The sequence below is a fragment of the Chinchilla lanigera genome, unplaced genomic scaffold (assembly GCF_000276665.1).
Source record: "Chinchilla lanigera isolate Chin_1 unplaced genomic scaffold, ChiLan1.0 scaffold00066, whole genome shotgun sequence".
In the NCBI taxonomy this organism is placed as follows: domain Eukaryota; kingdom Metazoa; phylum Chordata; class Mammalia; order Rodentia; family Chinchillidae; genus Chinchilla; species Chinchilla lanigera.
Window position 1 is genome coordinate 11,762,915 of NW_004955467.1, and position 19,356 is coordinate 11,782,270.

The 19,356-nt window shown below is 42.8% G+C and overlaps 1 long non-coding RNA gene across 1 annotated transcript; it reads left to right on the plus strand.

The window, feature by feature from the left end:
* The first annotated feature begins 920 nt into the window (after nt 1-920).
* LOC102005243 lies at nt 921-12,085 on the plus strand. Its single transcript, XR_263363.2, has 3 exons — nt 921-994; nt 1,350-1,583; nt 11,584-12,085. It is a non-coding gene; the product is annotated as an uncharacterized LOC102005243 (long non-coding RNA).
* The last annotated feature ends 7,271 nt before the right edge of the window (nt 12,086-19,356 follow it).

A 19,356-nucleotide genomic window follows, 5' to 3' on the forward strand; every position in this document is an offset into this window, starting at 1 on the left:
GAAGTGGCATCCCAGGGTCTCCCAGATCCAGGAGGAATTTCAGTGACTACAGGTATTCAGTCAATGGTAACTGGGCATTAATCAAAGCATAACTTTTACTGTTATCAAGACCATGAGGTACCTTGGCACAGGTTACTTCACAACAACCATATAAAATCAGCTATTGTTATCTGAAACTGAGACTCAGAGGCGTAATTCAACTTGTTCAAGTGCCCTAACCAAAAGAGGAAACACCAGGACATGAGTCTGTATTGCAAAACTCACACCCCACCCTCTTTGCAGTGTCCCATGGTGCTTTGCTACCTGCTGGAGTAACATCTGCCATGGAAGAGAAATCACTGTCAGAAGACGGGTTGGAAGAAATGCACAGGGGGTGGAACAGAACTGAGGAATTAAGAGGAGGATGACGAGCAGGCAGAAATCAACTCCAAGCCAAGTGGAATATGATTAAGGAAGGGAGGCTAAGGGATGGCTTTGGGATTCTAAGGAGAAGCAGGGAAGGTTAGGACCTAAACCAGAGGTCCTAGGGGTTGATAGCAGGCTGGCATCTGAGCATCCCCAGGTGCAGCTGAGCCCATGACTAACTCTAACTCACTGATTTGTAGAATGAGTGGCCATGATTTCATTGTCCCCTGATCTTTCAGTGATCCCTAGAAGAAGAACTTGGTGACCTCTAGTAAGGTGAAGGCTCATTCCTACCAATGGGCTAGGTCTGGGGCAAGGGCAATTGATAACCAGGTTCAGCTGAGTCCACATGTGATCCAGGTCTCACATGACCACAGAGGAAGTAGAGTGAGAGATGAGTGAGGAAAGATGAGGTGAGAGCGGGGTTTTTATAAAGGTTCTCAAGAACATTGTTGACTCACAAAGAAGTGACAGAAGAGTGGTGAGGAGTGACAGAATCTCCATCAAGGAGATCCTGGAATTTTAGGCTAAGGAACTGGGCTTTACAATAGCAGATGCCAGGGCTATTTGGAGCAGACCTGAGGGTGTGGTGAGCAGGAGCAGGCCCGAGGGTGTGTGGTGGGAGGCAGTCATGGGGCGTGAAGTCTGCTGGGGCTGTGGCCATGGTGGGCCATCTTGGAAGGAGTTGGCACAATGGGACACCAGGTGCTCCGGAAGCTCCTACCCAAAATGTCCCAAGCAAAAGAGGAGCCTATGGAGTAGCAGGCAAATATAAATCAGAGCTAACCCATGCTGATCAAGGCTCCCTAAATCAAGAACCTGGCAGATTTTCTGGGCAAAAATCAATCTTGCTGTCCCCACAGTAAATACCATAATCCTTTTTCCAGTGTGGTTTAGAGAATGTAACTGCCAAGCCCATGATTTATTTGAAAATATTCTGCCAGGTTACGTGAATGAATGGCAAAGTCAACGTGCTTTGAAAGAGGAGGTCAGAGCACTTACAACGGCGCCAGCCTCCTTGGTGTGGCGGCTCCTCCAGCAGGCGCCAACTTCCACACACGCCTATGGTCGGCCACCGCAGTGAAGAGACACAGAAGCTGAGGGTGGGCCATGCACACATGAGATGGCCCTTCCGAGCCGGTCAAGGACAGCGTGAAAGCAGCCAAGCCAGCCGGCAGGTGACCAGGCTTCTTGGGCCTTCTTTGCATGAAGGCCTTCTTCTTTCCAAGAAATCTCTAGATTCCTCTTCTGTTTTTCTAATTGAAAAGAGTTTCACTGTGTGTATTAGTTCTACAGAATAATAGGCTTCATTTAAACATTTCATACATGTATGTGACATGCTTTGAACCATTTCCATCCCCCATTGCCCATCTTTGCCCTTTATTTTTGCCTCTTCCTCTTTCTTAACAGTCTCCTCTCTCTCTCTCTCTCTCTCTCCCTCCCTCCCTCCCTCCCTCCTTCCTCCCCCTCTAGATTCCACATATGAGAGATAACATGATACTTGTTCGTCTCACCCTGGCTTATTTTGCTTAACTGATGGTCTCCCATTCCATCCAATTTCCTGCAAGTGACATGATTTCATTCTTTATGGCTGAATAATACCCTATATATATAACCCATAATTTCTTTATCCATTCATCAATTCTGCAAAAACTGAAAATAAAGCTATCGCTGGACCCAGCTATACCACTCTTTGCTACATGCTCCAAAGAATGAAAGTCATCATTCTATAGAGATGCCTAGATTTCCCTTTTTTATAATCTTTAAAAATTACTCAACTAACACAAGAAGTTATTCTTGTTATGACCGATGTGAGCCATGCAGAAGTTTCCAGAGCAAAATATCCATCTCTCTTCAATACCTTTCCCCTTGCCGCTCCCTCAACCCCCAATTTCCCCAATTTCTTCTTCCTCCAGAGAAACCACTGTCAAATATGTAGAGACCAGTATACTGCATTCACAAACTCATGACACATGTATGTTTTTCACTTAAATAGGTGTATATATATATATGTATATATATATATACACACACATATACATATATGGGAGGGAGTCTATATATACTATTTTATATATAGCACACACACACAGAAACACACATGGTCCTGGACATACAATGCTTTAGTTTAGCATTTTTCAACTTTTAAATGGTGTGAAAGTGATATGCATCCAATAGAAACTTTACTTGAAATTTTGAATTTTGATCTTTTCTTGGGCTATCAAAATTCTATACAGTAACATTTTGCAACGCTGGGTCATGGCAGTGTGGTGCCGTTGCTCGTCAACCATCACCAGGGGAAACAACCACTATTCTACACCATAACATGCACCCACACTGTGATGCTCCATAGGATAAGTGTATTAAACGCATTTTCATCTATGATATTTTTAACTTACAATGAACTTAGCAGGGCACAGCCACATCATAAGTTGAGAAGCATCCTTATAGTGTTGATGAATTTATATTACTTCCAATATTTTTACCTTCATAATTAATACCACAATATACTTCTTTATGACTAAAATGCATCTAGGCACATACATAGAAGTTTTCTTTTAATGTAAATTCTCAATGAGATAGTGCTGATGACAGTTTTGACAGATTCTACCCAACATCCTTCCAAACACATCTTGCCAGTGAGGTATGTGTTCCCTAGATTATTAGTGATATTTTAACATTTGCTAAATGGATAGGCGGAAGCCTCTCAGGACATGGTGCTCACTTTCCTGCAATTAGTGGTCATGCACATTTCCTCTGTGTATTGTCATTCATGTATCTGGCAACTATTAGGGGATTTGTCTTTTTTTCTGACAGAATTTAGAGACGTTTAGTCTCTACCTTTTGGATATATTACACATATTTCATTTCACATTATTGCTTGTCTCTTAGTCTTGCTGTGGCTTCCCCATTCAGATATTTTAAACTATTTTTACAAATTCAGATCTGTTTTCCCTTGTGGCTTCTGAATGTATTCTGACTTACTTGGGAAGGCTTCTTCCGCAGTAATGTATCACAACTTAGTTCTAGTATTCTCTCCTAAGATTTCAGTGTTTCTTTCTCGCCTTCAGCCCTCGTCTGAAGTTCCTGATCCTCTGTCTCTCTCCTCCCAGGAACCTGCTGTCTCCGCAGGCTAGCACACTGTCCCAGATCTCGCTCAGCACCTTCAGGCTCCAGTGCCCCAGGAGACTCTGCCTTCTGTCTAACTTTCTTCTGTGCTCCTGACTCACAGACCCACCCGTCTCCGTGAATCACAAAGGAAATCAGCACTCAGCAAATGCAGAACTCTTGCTCTTCCTCTTTGGGCCTTGACTTCCTTTCTACACTAAACAAGAGCCTCCATGCTGGGCCTCACACAGCACAGCCCTCTCCTTCACGCTCCCTCCACATCCTGCTGAGAGACTAGCCAGGACCTGTCAGGCCGCCCCTCCTAAACTCTCAGCCCACAGTTCTCTTCCTCCTTCCTCACCGCCATAGCCTCAGTTCCCTCCACTCAGCAGTCACAGCATTCGAGACACAACATGACTATGTCACCTTCATCTTTCCAAACCTATGTTGTCACCACTAACGTGAGGAACAAAATCCTTCCCATACCCAACAAGACTTCGTAGTGTGCAGGCCTGCCTACTTGTCTGGTCTCAATCTCAGTTCTGTGTACCAGCCATCCTGTTCTGTCTGTCTGACCACAGGTCCTTCGCATGGTCTGTTCTCAGCACTTGTTACATTATCTCCTGCTCCACATCCCACATCTGTTCTCCATTAAACCTTATTCCACCTCATTCTCATCACTTCCGTGACTCCACAGATTAGATGACACCTTCATGTTGCATGTTCTCACAGTATCATAAACTTGTTTCCTCCTGATATTTATCCCAGTCTGTTCTGCTTCTAATTCTGTGTTTAAGTATGTGACGCACGTCTGTTTCCCCCACAAGATGGCTCCATGAGGGCAGAGACTGGGTCTATTTGGTTAGGCCCGATGTGTGGCATCAAGTATGCAATCAGTAAGCCTGTGTGGGGAGGACACTTCCCTTTTGACCTTCTGCGTTGCTGCCCGCTCCCTCGGGGGCACCAATGGCAAAGTGAGGCCAGGACTGCCCATGATAACACCTCAAGTGCGGCTGCAACAGACAGAAGCAAACTCATTTCTCTCTGCCAAGAAGCCAGCAATGTCTGATCCAGGTCTTACAGAGTGTGGGGAGGCAGCAAGGAGAGGAAGAATCCAGGGAGGAGAAGGATGGTTCCTTCTTCAGGAGAGATGGCCGTGCAGTGATGAAACACAAGGGCACAGCTCATCTCCCAGCCCACAAGGGAAGCCACAGAGGAAGCTGCGAGTACACGCGCGGCTGGGGGAGGACAGAGGCATCCACAGAGGGCCAGGCAGTTAGTGCTTCTGCAGCAGGCAGCGCCCTCACAGCACAGGGAGAGAATAAGATGCGTGGGTTTGTGACCCACAATGAGTAGAATGAATTCATCGATAGGTGAAGGAAAGAAAGGAGAGTATGAATAAGGGCAGGACCCATGAAGCACTCACCCACTTTCGCCTTCATTAGTGTTAGACAAACATTGTTTAGGAACTTCGGGTCTTTCTATTTTGTTTCTCAGCCATCACACAGGATGTGGTCCTCTCTGTAGGGTCAAAGCTGGTTCAGCTTGTATAGTCTCTCCCTGCACGGCTATGTGTCCAGACTAAATCAGAGAAATGCAATTGCTAAAGGAAATAAGGGGAATAGATACCAGGGCTGAGGGTGAGGGGAGCAACAATTCTCTTCCCAGTGATAATGCTGGAATTGCTAACCAGGTGATCTGACCCATAATAAAGGTAAAAAGAATAATTGGTGAGCATGAAAAAAAAACCTTTTTTCCATAGGAGGGAATGCTAGATCAGATATTGGAAAAAAGTGGAACCCTAAGGAAGAGTGTTCCAGGAGGAAGAACAGAAAACAGAGAGAACCGGAGGCGTGTTTCAGAATTACCAAGAATGAAGAGGAGGGCTGGGATAAAGAGAGGGAAAGAGTGTGGCCAGAGCTGAGGCTGGAGATGACCGAAGCTTGCGCGTGGCTTGCAGTGTGGACGGTGTTGGAGGATATTTTGAGGAAGAAAGTGATAGAGTTCACTTTTTAAATTTTATTTTAAAGAGAAAAAATAAAACACAATTTCATAACAAGATAAAAGAACAGTAACAATGGTTAATACACTGCATATTATTATCTTCAAAGTGGTTACTCAGGGTACAAGATATAGGCATGAAAAAATTGTCCAAACAATATTAGCACAAACCTTTCTTTTTAATGAACTAAGAGAAATTAATAGTATAACTGTCTTAACTATCTTGTACATAAATATATTTTTTCCTTTTCCCTCCTTTTCTCCTTTCCCCCATCCCAGATTCTCTTTCTTCTTGAGAAGTTTGCTCCCATCTTAAAATATCTTGTTACAGCAAGCAAGTCCACCAAGAAAGACACTCACAAGAAAATAAACAAACAAAAAAAAGCATGAATGAACAAAGCTTTATTGGAGCCAGCTGACGGAAAGTCCCTAACCCAGAGTCAAGGAAGATGTCCTTGCCGCACGGGACCTCACCTTTGGTTTTAGTACACTTCAGGTTTCCATAGTAACCATTACTTCATTTTCAGGAATCTCACAAGAACGTAACATAATTAGCACAAAACTTACTTTTCTCCCAGGAGATCAGACAACCAAATTCCAATGACCATAGTGGGTTAGCTTTTAACTTACTTCCCAATCTGTTCTGTTTGTTCTATTCCCAATTTATGGCTCTGGTCTGCTTTTAAGGAAGTTGATAAAGGGACTGGGGTGTGGGGTTGTCAACTACAGCCTAAGTGAACTTTAAGTGACGTCTCTTACTATGAAGTTAAAACCAGAAGAATGATTTCTCTTGCCCTATCAATCTATTGTACATTTTGGGACTTATTTACCCTTTCACCTTCTCACTAAGGAGACAATATGATGTTTACACATGTGGGTCTGGTTTATTTCACTTATGAGTATGCTCTCAAGTTGCATCTATTTACCTTTAAAAGTCTCCAGGTTATCCTTTTTATGGCTGAGTAGTACTCCATTGTGTAAAATGACTACATCTTTTTTATCCATTCCTTGGTTGATGGGCATTTGGGTTGTTTCCAGGATTTAGCTGTTACAAATTGTGCTGCTATAAACATAGTACACATATATCACTGTGGTATCATGTTTTTAATTCTTCTGGAAGATACCCAGAAGAGGAATAGCTGAGTCAAATGGGATCTCTAATCCTAGTTTTTGAGGAATCTTTACATATACAACACAACCAAAGTCCAAAGGACATACAGCAAAAATAGAAGCAGGAGGACAATTCAGGATGACACAGTGAGGTCCAGAGATGGTGGTGGTGAAAACTAATAATTTATTTCACTTATAGCTCATATTATCCCAAATGTTTCAGATGGCAAATTTCAAGAATTCTGTCCAGAAAGAAAACAAACATTATAGTTTCTTTAAAGTCCTTCCAAGTCATGATCTATTTCATTCTTTTGTATTGTCTCATTTTCACCTGTTTTCCTCAGCTTTATATCTTGAACATTTTTCATCCCACAGAAAAGTTGAAACAATGATACAGGAAGTACCTGCATACTGTTCACCTAACTTCACCCATAATTCCTCAACATTTATGATTGTCCTACACCTGGAGTTAGTGTCCAGTGGAGGATTACACATACCCACGCACGCGCGCGCGAGAAAGAGAGAGAGAGAGAGAGAGAGAGAGAGAGAGAGAGAGAGAGAGAGAGAGAGAGAGCATGTGCACTGCACACTTTTCTTAGGCTGACCATTTGAAAATAAGTAGAAGATGTTATGACACATTACTCCTAAATTCTCCACCAGTAATTCAATGCTGCCAACTAATATTAAGCCCATATTTACCTTTTCCCAATCATTACATTTAGGATATGTTTGGGATGTTAATGTAGTTTTAATATAAAGGAAATAGAAGCATAAAAGAGGGTACTAATATCCCAAATAAACAGGCAACTGGTGATGTTTCTTACTGAGAAAGAAAAGACTAAGGCAGAGGTGGATTTCAGCTGGGGACAGAATGGTTGCCATTAGGCAATGCAAACTCTGTTACAGTTTATTGCTCTTTGTATTCTCCATGGTAGCCATTCTGACGGGCAAGATAGAATTTCATTGTGGTTTTGTTTTGCATTTCCTTAATGGTAAAGATATTGAACACTTTTTCATTTATGTATTGCCATTTGTATTTCTCTTAAGAAATAGCTCTTCAATTCATTTGCCCATTTATTGATTGGGCTATTTGACTTTTTTGTATGAAGTTTACGAGCTCTTTATAAAATATTTTAGGTATTAATCTTATCTGAACAATAGTTAGTAAAGATTTTTCTCCCATTCTGTAGACTGTCTCTTTATTCTGTTATTTTTCCCTTGCTGTGCTGAAACTTTTTAATTTGATTCCATATAAATAAATAAATAAATAGGTAGCTTTGTACAAAAGGTCATTCAATCTCCTGTACTGAAAAAAAAAAAAAAAAAGGCAACCCAGGTTTGCTGTTCTGATGGAACTGTTCAGTATCTCAAAATCTTAATCTCTTAATCTATACTTGTGATACCACATTTTGTTTAACTAAATTCACATATGCATATACAAATTAGTACAAGTAAAAACTAGGGAAACCTAAATATAATTGATAGGCTGTATCAGTGTTCATATCTAGTTGTGATATTATACCATAGTTTTGCAAACTAGTACTATAAGAACAATCTAGTTTTTAAAAGGACACTGACTTGACCAATTCTGCATGCTTGTATCTGGTCATCAGAACGACTGATTTGAAGACAACAATATGCAATATAAGAACCATTGTTGAATTCCTACCTCTTGTATGGTGAAGCTCTGTATTGTTTCCAATTTTTTTTATTACTTGTTATTGTCTTTGATTGTTTGATCAATCTTGCTTTCTTTCATCTGGTGGACTGAGCAACTTTGTTGAAGATAACAATATGTAGTGTAGCAACCCTTGTAAATTCCTATCATTTTGTTTTGTGGTCATGTATCATTTTTATTGTTTTTGTGCTGTTTTGGTCTTTATTGTTGTTGTTTTGCTAGTTTTCTTTTCTCAGAATAAAATAAATAAAAAAAGACAGTGAGCAGCTCTCAATCATTTCTTAATATTATATATGAATCTATAATTATCTGAATAAAAATTTCAATTTAAAAAAGATTAAACATACATTTCTCTAATACCTAGCTACTCTACTGCCAAGAGAAGTAAATACCCACATCATCACAATGAGGTATGCGCCACTGTTCATAGCAGGTTTGTTTGAAACATCCCCAAACAGGAAACGGTCCACATCAGGTGAATGGATAACAAACCTTGGTCCATCTATACCTTGGAATATTATCCAACCCTAAAAGGGAATGATCCATAAAACATACTGATCTATGCTACAAAATAGAGGGGGTTTTAAAGCTAAATAAAAGAAGCCAAAAGGAAAACAGAATGCAATCTTCATAATCCCACTACATAAAACTCTAAAAAAATGCTGACTGTTGTGAAAGAAAGCCAATCAGTGGCTACTGCCTGGAGGTGGACAGCACGTAAAGGGATAGGGAGAAACTTCTGGGATGATGGTGTATTTATCATCTCAGTTCTGATGAAGACTTCACAGAGATATACACATACAGATATAAAAATGATAGAGATATAGAGATGGAGACAGGAATAGCTATCTCAGAACTTACCAAGTTGTGCTTTTTATTTTGAACTGATATATAATACTTGTCTATATTTGTAGGGTACAGTGGGATATTGTCTAATATATATACAATGTGTTATGATCCAATCAGGATAATTAGTGTATTCATTGTCTCAAACACTTGTGATATCTTTTTCACTGGGAATGTTCAAAAATCCTTTTCTTTAAATCAGACTCACCTGTGTAAACGTTGTATTGGCTCCCTAGTGTAAGAACCTGAAAAAGCAAATAAAATCTAGAAGGTACAATAGATATTGTGAAAGGGAGAGAAATTGCTCAAAAGGAAAGAACTGGGATGAGGGAAAAGAGAAAAGAAAGAAAATATGCTTATATGCATACACCAGATAGCTAAGATAGTTGTACTACTGAATTCTATTGCTTTATTGAAAAGAACTGTTGACGTGTACTTGTTTGATCATCTTACATGCCTATATTTGTGTATCTGAGTAACCAATTTGAAGATAACAGTATGTAATACAACAACTACTGTTCATTTCCATCACCTTGTTTGAAATTCTGTACCTTTTTTATTGCTTTCATGTTGTTTTATTAATGTCTTTGTGTTTGTTAATTTGTTTTTGTTCTTTTCTCTTTAAAATAAAAAATCCTTTTCTTTTGCTATTTTGAAATAGGTAATAAACTATTACAAATTATAGTCACCCTATGGTGCTATAAAATACTAGAAATGATTCCTCCTGTTTTTGTAATCTAATTTTCCTAATCTACTTTTCTCTATTTTCTTCTGCCTTACACTGCCCAGCTCTGATAGCCACTATTCTGCACCCCACTTTTATGAGACCATCTTACTCAGCTTCCATGTATAACTGAGAACACGCAGTATTTGTCTCTGTGCCTGGCTAATTTCACATAACAAGATGTACTCTAGTTCCACACATATTGCCAAAAACAAGAATATTACATCTTTAATGGCTGACTAACACTCCATTGTGTATGTATGCCATATTTATCCATTCATGTCGATGGACATGGTATTCTTTTTCTTTTTTTTTTTTTTTGACATGGTGTTCTTTATATGTGTCCTGTTTATTATGCCTCCACAAACCCAGAAGTAAAAAGAATAAATTGGTGAGAATATATGAATGAGTGAACAAATTAAGAATAAATGTATAAATTTGGAAGTTGACAAACAAGAAGAGTGACTAATGAATGAATTGGAGATTAATGATAGACAGATGAATGAATGATAGATTGGATGAGAGGAAGAGACAGTGAACACCCAGCAGAGGTAGGCTCATAGCCCCACTCAGTCCCCATCCAAGGCACAAACTTGGCCACACCCCTGAATTTCCATGGAGTTCTTAAATGTGAAACTGAACTTGGTCTGCAGGCCAGGACCTTCAGTTCTCCTTCCACGGCATCCTGGGTTAATTGTCCCTTGCTGAGAAATGCTGTAGGACATTCTAAAATGTCCTGTTAGACCAGAAACCCACAGCAGCCCATAAATCACAGCAAGGAAGCAGGCAAAATTCCCCACCCCTCCGAGGCCTTCCAGAGAATGGCAACCAGTGGGTATGGCCATGAGCATCCTCAGGAAGACCCCAGCATCCCCTAACCCTTAGCTGTCCTGAGCTGAAGGCCAAGGAGCAAATGACCACTGATATGACACCAAACCGAACAACAGTCTGTAATGTCATAGGCACAGCCCAAAGAGAGGATTCTAGAATGAGGAGAAGGATGAGAGCAGCAAACAGCTGATAGGGAGTGTGTGTTTTGGGGGTCATTATCAAAGTAAGAGCAGCAGATGGGAGGTGGGCTTGGGGGCAGAAGTAGCTAGGACATAGTAGCCAACAGCAGAAAGGGGACTTTTGGGGATAGAGAGCAGGACAGATAGAGAGCCACGTTTTACAAAATCCACATAAAGGACAAACTCACAGCATCATCTAAAGCACCTGCCAGGTAGGGGGAGGTGTGGGTCTTCACCTCCCTGATCTCCCTGTGCTCAATGCTTGGAGGGACCTGGGAAAGTTAGAGTGGTTCTGTCTGGGAAAGGAATCCCAGGCTCCTGGGATTCCAGGATTCCTATGCAAGATGCGCCAAAAAGAGCGCTTCTCCATAAACCAACCAGGCGCAAAGCCACACCATTCAAAACTCATGCTCATCCCAGCATTCCAGGAAGCTGTCCCTCTGCCAACTGGTGGGGGTTGAGGGGGTCAGAGAACAGCAGAGGGTGGGTGCCAGAAGCAGAGACCCAGCACAGCAGTCAGGTCTTCTCAGAAACCTTGAGTGGTGAGTGGATCTTGAAAGCTGGGGCCATTGGGGAGGTGACCAAAGGGCTCCTCAGCCTTGGAAGGGCTCTGAGGGTCTCTGAGGGAGAGTGTGAAGTACAGCTGAGGGTCCTACATAGAGACACAACTGAGTCTGGCCATTGTCTCTGTCTCATTACAGAACCTGTAAAACAGACCCAATCCTGGACAGGTTCCCCAGATGCATGTACCCTCTCCACCCTGGAAATACAGCGTTGAGAACTGAAGCTGTCCTTGGAGCAATGAGGATCAACTCAGAGTGCAGGAATCCATGGTTCTGGGAGCCTCAAGCAGAGATCCTGCTTACTCCTGCTCCTACATGCTTCCACACCACCCTGCAAATCTGGAGTCCCAGGCAGCCCATCTTCGCTTGGGACAAACCTGCTGGGAAAAGTTGCCTTCTGCCCAGCTGAAATGTCTCTGATCCCCCCACAGCCACAGCTTCCCAGGAAGCCCTTCAGACACAGCACCACTGGCCACACACCCTGGTTCTTCCTGCAGATCAGCCAGAGAGAGCCCTTTGGTCCCTGGGTGCCTTCTTTCCCTCCTGCGTGGGGAGAGGAGTGTACAAGCAGTCAATGTTTCCATCCTTCTGTGGATGCGCACAGAACAAGATTTGAACCATGGTCAAAGTTCTTCTGTTTATTTACAGATGACCAAATTAGCTTACTATAATAAAAAAGTTTATATAAATAAAAAAGGAACAGAAAATCCTGGAAAAATGCCCTGGGATGTCTCCTGAAATCCAAGGTGAGGTGGAATGTACAAACTATGAGAGGAACCTCTGGAAGTTGAGGTCACCCTGTCCCTACCTCTCTAAGGACTCATGGCTTTGGCTTCCTTTTATATATCTGATATTTCTCTCTCTCCCTCTCCCTTCCCCTCCTCCTCTCCCTTCTTATTTCTTCTCTCTTCCTTCTCCTCTTCCTCCTCCACCTCTTCTTTCTCCTCATCCTTCTTCTTCCTCCTCTTCTCTCTCCCTCTCCTCCTTCCCACTCAGGCTTAAACTAGCCATGATCATTTCAGTGCCAGGAGACCACTTGATGGATGATGGGTTCCCCCAAGCCAAGCATTTATTAGTGCACTCAACCATGTTGAGGTGGACAGCAGCCACATAGGACAGAACTGCCCAGGACCCATGCCTGTGGATACCGGAGAGGGTGATACTCAGGAGAGGAGAGGAGTAAACATTCACACTAGAAGCATCACCACCTCCTGAATATCACTACATCTTCATCCCAGTTCTGAGAGCATGGCAGCCCATCCCAGCCTCTGGCCTTGTGACAGTAGCCCTGGATCTTGGTCTCCTATTTCATGTTCAGACTATTATTATGTCCTGCTGAATAAGTGAGACATGAAAACAACTTTCTATTTCCCTTAAGAGGGCATATCCAGAGCTGGATCCGGCTATAAGGATAAAGTCTTTGCTGGTAGAGTCTGCAGTTAGGACCAGCCCTGGAATGAGGAAAAGGAGAGATGGGTTTGAAAGGCTGAGGGACTGGAAAAGACCCGCAGCTTTGGAGTCAGAGATGAAATACCAAGCTCATCACAGTGCACATAACCTCTCTGGGACTGATAATCCTACCTGTCGTGGAGATAAAACTCAGTAATGGAAAAAAAAGGAAAAAAGAAGAAAACAGCTCAGTAATGGAAGCAAAGTGCCTAACACAGTGTCTGGCCCCTCACCAGCCCTTTGGCCCCTCCAGACATTTACAAGGGTGAAGACATTGCAGACACTAAGGAATCTTCTTGCAGACAGGATGTTACTAAGCAAGCTATTGATCACCCCTATGTTACTGAAAACTTACAGTGCTCTGGCCATTGGGTAGACATTCATGATGTAAAGATGAAGGACATGGCCCCAGGCCTGGGTAAATCTCAGATCTGGGAAATAAAGGGATAAATGGGACAATGGAGGCAGAGCCGTTGTCAGCCCAGGCTCAGAAGCAGGATGCCTTTGGCTCTGCCACTTGCTTATTGCATAGACTTGGGCATGTCCCTTACTCTCTCTGGACTTGTTCCTGATTGATAAAGAGGAGCATAATAGTTGTACCAACCCCAGTGGGTTGTTGGAGGATTAAGTGGATTAATGAAAAAAGAGCTTAAAAGTGTAACAGACACACAGTCAAATGCAGCACATGTGATGATTTAAAAGCTAGGAAGAGAGTTATACATGGGGTCTACGAGGACATCACAGATGATCAGTGAATGCTGTCATGGAGGGAAGAGGTGGCTGAATTGAGCAGAGAGAAGAGACGAATAGAAAGCAACAGAAGCAGGGGGTAGGGTGCCTGATTCTAGACTGAGACCAAGCACCCACAAAAACATGGAAGAAAGTGTCGGGAGCATCACAGGTCCTTCAAAGACCAAGAAGGAGAGTCAAAGATGACATGGGGTGTCTCCTCTGAGCACACACATAAGGACTATTCTGGCCTACGGGACTGAGTACAACCAGTTTGAGACCTGCAACCTACACCCAGACAAAGCACTGACCAGAAAGAGCTGCAGGGAGCTCAGGCAGAAGCAGCAACGAGGACAGAGGTGCTCCCCAGGCAACGCAGTCATGGCCCTTCCCTCTCCTCCTGGAGATGTGTCTGGGCCATTCTGGTGGCTCTGACCATCCCGCTGGGAAATGTTCCTCCTCCCTCCCAGCCACAACCCCCCAAGGGCTCTTGGGAGGTACTCAAATGTGCAACTTTTTATAGTTCCCATTTATTCTGCCAGGGAAATTGGCCCTGGACTGCAGTGGTGCCCAGATATGAATCATAATGTCCACCGGGTGGAGGAAACGCAGCAAGTCAGCACTCCCGGGTGGGGCCTCAGGGTTTTCATTCACAAAGAGATTTTTCAATTTTATTAAAATCAATAAGAGTTTTATTACACTATAAATGAAATAAGGGCTCCTTGCTTCTGGGATAACAAACCATATTGCCTTCACTGCTGGCACGGGAGCCCCTGCCCAGAAGGGACCCTCTTTGGTCAGATGAAAGCCTAGATTCATGCATATAGGAAGGTCGGCCATTTAGGCCTGAACGCACAAGCACCATAGGCAGAGAAATGTGTCTACTGAGCGAGGCATATAATTTCAGCAGTCTCAGAGGATGAGGCAGAAGGATCACAAGCTTGAGCCCAGCCTGAGCAACTTAGTGACTTAGAGAGAGACTGCTCCTCAAATAATAAAAATAAAAAAAGGCTGGCAACATAGTTCAGAGTGAAAGTCCTAGGTCCAATCTCTGGTCCACCCACTGCTTTTCTCAAAAAAAAAGAAACAGGTTTACTGGAAATTTCCAACAGAATGTCAGGACCTATACTTTCTCATGTCCTTACAAGTCTTGAGAAACCCTATGAAAATCACGACAACTTGATGAGGTGAAAATTTTGTGGAAACAAGAGATGGAGACCATCTGAGTGTGGAGATGGGCTCAGAGCTGCAGCTACGGTTCTAAATGAAGGAACCACGCAGTAAGCAAGTTTTCACAGACTACAAATTAAACTGCTGTCCACCTGCCAGTGGATATTTCTTCATACTTATTGTGTACTTATTGTTTATACTTATTGCTCAGAACAATGGGCAGTCAGGTACAATAAACAGATTTTTGGAGAAGAAATAAAAGGAACCAGAGCAGAGGAACGAATCACTATATGCAGGAGAGAAGGGATAAGAGAAATCCCCTCACAGATGCGTGTGCACGCGCACACACACACACACACACACACACACACACGAAACTAAGCACTCTTGAGATGGGTGTATAGGCATGTGGAGGGGTTTCAGAGCCAGCCTGGAGCTCCTGGTACCAAGAGACGTGGGAGTGCAAGGCCCAGGATCTGAATACCTCGACTCTCAATGCTAGCCTAACTCTCCAGGGCAGCTGTAGGCAGTTTGCTCCCTGCTCCTACATGAGCTCCAGCACACATCCCCTGCCCAGGACTTAGAGGAAGTTGAGTTGGTCAAGAATCCCTCCATTGGTCCCAGAAGCCCCTTCATTTGTCTCGGGTTGGAGGCTCAGGTCCCCATGGCTAAGATGCACTGGCAGCTCTGGGAAGCAGGCTGAAGATTAGTAATGTGGGTGCTGCAGTAATCTTTTGTCCGAGAGGACAGCCAGGCCCTGCCACCTGGGGGCCAGTACCACAGAGGTGGCTGGCTAGAGGGCATCAATGCTACTCCAAGTTTCAAGGTAGATGCTTCTGCTGGTATCTAGGGCTCCTGGGAAACTCCTGGACTTGTTGTCCATATCTGGAGGGGGGAATAGACGCTCTTGTTCTCTAGGAGCGGGTAGCGCTCAGGCCCAGGGCACAGGGCATCTAGATTCGCCCAGGGGACATACAGTCGAGCTAGGGAAGAGACTGTGGCAAAGAAAGAGCCTGTTATATGGCTCTCACCATATTTGGAGGATTTCCCCAAAATTCTTAAAATTAAAGCAGCAGCAACTACGAAGATGCCCCGAAATCCCAACCCTAACAAAACTATTTTCATTTTTGTGTATCTCTTTCTTGCCTTCATCCACAGAGACATAACTCTTCCTCTATTGCATTTATTGCATGTCTGTGATTTTGTACAGGTAGAATTTTTTATCCTCTTAATGGTACATGATAAATATTTTCCATGTTTCACAGAGCTTTCATAATCAAATTTAATAGCTGCATAAAATAATGTCGATGCCCTACAATTTACTCAACAATTCCCTTATTACTGAGTAGATAGGTTACTCCCAATTTTTTGCTATTGAATAATGCTGAACAGAACATCATCAAAGGATTAATTTTTTCTTTCCAGAGTTTAACTAACAGGGCTGAAGGACATAAATATTTTCAAGCTCTTCTTACACACTGCTGTTTTAAAGAGTGTTTCTATTTACATCACTTCTAAGAGTAATCAAGTTTGTGTCCCCACTTGAAAAGCCACATCCCACATTCCAACTATGGCATGGTGGCTGGTATAGGTGTGTTTAGGGCTGAAGTATTTTCTGCTACTTTAATAACTATCAAATAGGTCAAGGCTACTTTTTTTCAGTACCTGAGAATGAACATAAGGTCTTCACATCAAGCTACATCCCCAGCTCTTTTTTTATTTTGAGACATTCTCACTAAATTTTCCAGGCTGGGCTCGCACTTGTGATCCTCCTGCCTTAACCACTCAGAGTGCTGGGATTACAGAAGGCACCACCAACGCCTGGCTGAGATGGCTTAATTTTGATTGCTCTGATTGCTAGCAAGGTTACGCACTTTCCCAGGTGTTTGCTAACACACTGGCTTTCCCTTGCGTGAATAGCCTGCCTAAATGTGTTGCCTACTTATCTATTGAGTCGTAATATTTTTCTCTTATGAATTTTAATGAACTCATTGTGGCACAGCTATCATCCCTTTGTGTATCAAAGTTGGGGCAACAGCACTTTTCCATCCAGCATTTCCTCATTTCACTTCATTTTTTTTAAACCAATGTGAGTTTTTATTTGGTTCTTGCTGTCATCCATCAGTCTTCTCCTTGGTGGTTTCTTCTACCACATCAAAGCTGAGAGTGATCTTTCTTTGTAAAGATATTTCATTTTCTGCTAATTTTTCTATTTTTAAAGACATAGTTAGGTCTTTAATTCATCTTAGAATAAAGAGGAGCCCTAAATTAAAGTCTTCAATGCTATGTGGCTTCCCAGCCTCATTCATTTTTAATTACTTTTAAATTATTATTTTATAAAATGTACTAATTTCTTACAGGTTAGGCATCCTCACTAACTCTTTTTTCTTAGCATGTCCTTTGAAACCATCATTTGCTTGTTTTTCTAGAATCTGTTGTGCTCTGAAAAACAATATGGGGATTGATTGGAGGCAGAGGCTGTGTCTGTAAATTAACCTCAGGCAGGAGACATTTTCCCAATAGCAAGTGTGCTCATCTTGGGATAGATTCTGTCTCTTTCCCTTCCCCCAACTATTAGGGTGTGTAATTTTCTTTATAAAGGTCAGCCATGCATTATATTTATTTCTAAGTATGTTAGATCACTTGTTTCTGTTATAAATGGATACTTTCCATTCTATTTTCTAGATATTGCTGGTGTTCAGGGGGACATCGATTCTTATATATGCAGTTCACATCCATCTTTTCCCTAAATCTCTAATTCATGAATTTTCACCCATCCATTCTACTGTCTACTCATACAAATGTTTTCTTGTTGTTTCTTCTTCTCAATTAATTTTATCCTGCCTTCCTGAATTGAGTGGAATGTCCAAACAAGATCAAGTTGCACTATACAAAGATAACTTTGAAGGGTATAAATCAACTTGCTAATTAATTATCAGTATGATAGCAAGAGGCTTTCTTTTTTGTCCCTAATTTTAACATTATTTGTGTTTCACTGTTATGGATTTGGGCTTTAAAACAGGTATGCATCATCCTATTGAAGAAATGGCTCGGGCACTGGGGATGTAGTTCAGTGGTGGAACACTGGCCAAACATGTACAAGGTTGTGGGTTCCTTCAATAGCACCACCAAAAATAGTGGAATGTCTGAGTAATTATTAAGATGATTTTAACACCTTTCATTTTGCTTTTCATTTTTGTCAGTAACCCTTGTGGAATGAAGATGCAGTGAATAATGGCATGGTATTTTCTCCTCATGCCAGAGCTGGAACTGTAACCCAGGTTTCCCAATTCTGGCTCCCCTGTTCCTTGCTGAGGCTGTCACTTTGGAAACGCTGTTGTAGTTTCCAAAGGCTTGAGCATTGCTTCTCCTTGTGTAACATCCAGCACACACAGTTTGATAAACAGTACATTTTAGCTGGAATTCTGTCTTTGACCCTTGCTGGGATGCCTGGGTTTCAATGGAAAGAGTGAAATAGGCAGAACACAAGCACCTGGGCTAAGAACTCCACGATTTGAAAAACTTGTAAAGACTGGAGAATTAATTGAAAGTGAAAGATCACTTTGAAAGGAAAACTCAATACTTCTGGCTAAAAGTTAACTGAGACCAAAGTACACCATACCAAAGTCAAACACTGGGGTAGGACCTCTGTCTCCAGCTCATACAGAGCCATCCCCTCTGCCAGGGCCCAGCCTGCTCACTCCACAGCTCTCCCCTCCCCTCCTCCAGGCTCCACTCTGCCCCACTCTGCCCCACTGGCACATCCTCTCCAGACTGCTGCTTTCTGCCGCACCGGGGGAAGATTTTCATTCTGCTCCAGTTAGCCAGAACAGTTACAGTCTCGCTAAAAGCAGAGCCCACGCCACACAGCCTGGGGCTGCCTGCCTCTCGGGTAATATCCAGGCCCTCTGCAGGCAGCAGCCTGGCACAGCCAGGTCACTTTCCCTGTCCCACCAGACCATGGACCTCAGGTTTCCAAAACAGTCCTGCAGATGTCTCACTTGATTTTAGTGTCAAAACTTTAAGACAAACAGGCAGGGGCTCTTGTGAGCTGCCCCATCTCACAGACGGAAGTGGAGACTCGGGGAGGATGAGTGAGCTGCTGAGAACTCACACCACAGGGAAACACAGGGCTTGAATTCCAAAGTAAACTCCAGTATATGATTCCAACCTCATGTACTTTCAGCCTCACTGCACAGTCTTCCTACAAGATAATCTCCTCTCCTTTAAAGCTTGAAATAGAGAATTCACATCGACAATTGTGGGAAGTAAGTGGACACCTGTTTCAAGTAACTTGAAGCTCTGAAGAGTGTAGAATTTTGCTGGGTAGAGAGGACAGAGAATCCCTCATTGCCACCAGCTGTCTTATTTTAATTCTCACAAAGAAGATTGAGGGATCTGATCCTCTTGGTGACCCAAATGCTGAGCAGGGAGCTGTGCGTGAGTGGCCAGAGGAGGGGAGTGGGTGGGACCCTGGGGCTTGCCTTTGTGGAAGGCTTCGTTCAGTTCCATAGGTAGAAGAAAGCTACTGGTGTTTGAAGTTTGTTTAGTCTGCCCCAGGGG